This window comes from Salvelinus sp. IW2-2015, linkage group LG3, assembly GCF_002910315.2.
Source record: "Salvelinus sp. IW2-2015 linkage group LG3, ASM291031v2, whole genome shotgun sequence".
Classification (NCBI taxonomy): Eukaryota; Metazoa; Chordata; class Actinopteri; order Salmoniformes; family Salmonidae; genus Salvelinus; species Salvelinus sp. IW2-2015.
Genome location: NC_036840.1, coordinates 34,257,166 through 34,260,590, shown reverse-complemented (window position 1 = coordinate 34,260,590; position 3,425 = coordinate 34,257,166).

Below are 3,425 nucleotides of genomic sequence, written 5' to 3'. Positions count from 1 at the left end.
ATACACAGCATGCCTCTGATTGGAACCATACTAGGCCAACAAAGAAATAGAAACATAGATTTGCCCATAAAAAAAGGCTCTCTAAGTCAGGCTGACACTTTGAAGCATCAGTACAGACCGGATACGATCCCGCTGCTTGTCGCAGCCGCCACGACCGGAGACCCATGAGGTGACGCACAATTGGCCAGTTCGTCCGGATTAGGGGAGGTTTGGCGGCCGGGATGCCTTGTCCATCGCGTTCTAGCAACTCCTGTGGAGCCGGGCGCATGCACGATACACGGTCACCATTTGATGTGTTTCTTCCGACACATTGTTGCGATTGGCTTTCGGGTTAAGCTAGCAGCGTGTCACGAAGCAGTGCGCTTGCAGGTTGTGTTTTGGAGGATGCATGGCTCTCGACCTTCGCCTCTCCAGAGTCAGTACGGAGTTGCAGCGATGGACAAGACTGTACAGTAACTACCAATGAAGCCACTGCATCCACAGAATATAATTCTGGCTAACTATGCGGTGCTTCTTGATTCTAAATTAGCATGAAACAAAAAAAGAGGTAGATTGCATATTTGATGTGCCTGTTTCCTAATGAGATGTGTCTTCTGTTTTACTGAATTTAAAAAATATTTAAAAAATAATTTCACTCTTATTTAACCAGGTAGCCAGTTGAGAACAAGTTCTCATTTACAACTGCGACCTGGCCAAGATAAAACAAAGCAGTGTACACAAACAACAATACAGAGTACACATGGAATAAACAAACATACAGTCAATATCACAATTGAACATCTGTATACAGTGTGTGCAAATGAAGTAAGGAGGTAAGGCAATCAATAGGCCAATAGTGGAGAGTAATTACAATTTAGCAATTTGCACTGGAGTGATATATGTGCAGATGAGGATGTGCAGGAGGCTGAAGAAATTCGGCTTGTCACCAAAAACACTCACAAACCTTTACATATGCACAATCGAGAGCATTCTGTCGGGCTGTATCACCGCCTGGTACGGCAACTGCTCCGCCCACAACCGTAAGGCTCTCCAGAGGTAGTGAGGTCTGCACAACGCATCACCGGGGCAAACTACCTGCCCTCCAGGACACCTACACCACCCGATGTCACAGGAAGGCCAAAAAGATCATCAAGGACAACAACCACCCAGCCACTGCCTGTTCACCCCGCTATTATCCAGAAGGCGAGGTCAGTACAGGTGCATCAAAGCAGGACCGAGAGACTGAAAAACAGCTTCTATCTCAAGCCATCAGACTTTCAAACAGCCATACTAACATTGAGTGGCTGCTGCCAACATACTGAAATCTTAGCCACTTTAATAATACAAAAATTGGATGTAATAAATGTATCACTAACCACTTTAAACAATGCCACTTTATATAATGTTTACATACCCTACATTACGCATCTCATATTTATATACTCTTACTCTATACCATCTACTGCATCTTGCCTATTCTGTTCGGCCATCGCTCATCCATATATTTTTATGTACATATTCTTATTATTCCTTTACACTTGTGTGTATCAAGTAGTTGTTGTGAAATTGTTAGATTACTTGTTAAATATTACTGCACGTCGGAACTAGAAGCACAAGCATTTCGCTACACTCGCATTAACATCTGCAACCATAAGTATGTGACAAATACAATTTGATTTTATTGATACCGGTGTGCAAAAGAGCAGAAACAAAACAAATATGGCGATGAGATGAGGAAATGTGTCTATTTGGTGACAATTTTGTCACTTGCAAAAAAAAGAAAGAAAGGTTGACTGACTATCAAAGTTCCTTCATGTTCATGACGTTTGTTTGAAAGTAAAACCTTTATCCGTGCTGACTCACCTCTCCCTGTGAATCCACATCACACACTAGGTGTGCTAACACCACCTTGAAAGTGTCAAAGAACGTCTACTCTTTTGAAATGTTATTTATTTTTGGTTACATTTCACTTTAACTGGCATTTCAAATGTTCTTGGGTTGGAGTTCTGGGTTCTCGGTATGGGTCAACCCCCCCCCCCCCCCGCCCACTCTAGTCTATCCACTTTGTAGCACCCAACAGCAGGAACACTTCCATCAGTATACAGTTTTAATATAGCAGATCTTCTCGTCGTTGTCTCTGATTGGGGATCATACTTAGGCAGCCTGTTTTCCACCTTAGTTTGTGGGATCTTGTTTTTGCATAGTTGCTGTCTAGCCCTGCAGAACGTTACGTTCGGTTTTTGTATTTTGTTGTWTTGTCGGAGTTCAGTATTAAAAATCACGAACACTTTCCACGCTGCGCTTTGGTCTCATTCTTCTAAMGACTGACGTAACATCAAGCACTGCAGTGCCTTAGACCGCTGCGCCACTCGGGGAGGCTGGTGCAATGTTTATAGGTGGTAGAGAAGGTTCAAAACAAGAGATAATTCAATATTGTTGTCATTGGTTGGTGTGTAGAACAGACTTTGTCATTAGTTTAAAGTAGAAAATGTGTGTTTTGCACTCCAAAAGTTGTCTAAAGTTTTTACTTAATTTTCCTGTTTCTTGAATAAAAAAATAAAAAAAGTATCTGAAGAGGCCTCCCAGGTGGCGCAGTGGTYTAAGGCAATGCAGTGCCAGCTGTGCCAGCAGAGACTCTGGGTTCGAGCCCAGGCTCTGTTGCAGCCGGCCGCGACCGGGAGGTCCATGGGCCAACACACAATTGGCCTGGTTTCGTCCGGGTTTGGGAGGTAGGGATGTCCTTGTCTCATCGCGCACTAGTGACTTCTGTGGCGCGCCGGGCACAGTCCACGCTGACCAGGTCACTAGGTGTACAGTGTTTCCTCCGACACATTGGTGTGGCTGGCTTCCAGGTTGGATGCATGCTGTGTTAAGAAGCAGTGTGGCTTGGCTTCGTTGGGTTGTGTTTCGGAGGACACATGGCTCTCCTGTCTCTCCYGAGCCCGTACGGGAGTTGTAGTGACAAGACAGTAACTACTAACAATTGGATACCATGAAATTGGGGAGAAAAAGGGGGTAAAGTATTTTTAAGTATCTGGAGAAGCATGTTTCGCCATAGGAGCCTTCTACAGTGTGACCTATTTACTGAAGCATTAAGAAAGCAATAGGCCTAAATTGCAAAAATGGACATTCAAGACATCTTGTTGATGTACGAAATGTAGCCTATCTTCTGTGAGTTACTTGGGTTGGGGAGAGTGAACTGTATAAGGCATAGGGACACAATAATTTTTCCCACATACACACAGAGAATAGAGTCTAGGGTAAAGAGAACAGAGGGGTGCAGAGTACAGAGAGAGAAAGACAGAGAGAGAGAGAGAGAGAGAGGAGCGGGGATCTGAGTCTAAGCGATACAGTAGTGGTAGGCTCCCCCATCACCATCTCCTTCTGGTCCACCTGAATGCTTGGGAAGGAATCAACCTTGCAGCAAAAAAGACAAACACACAGGG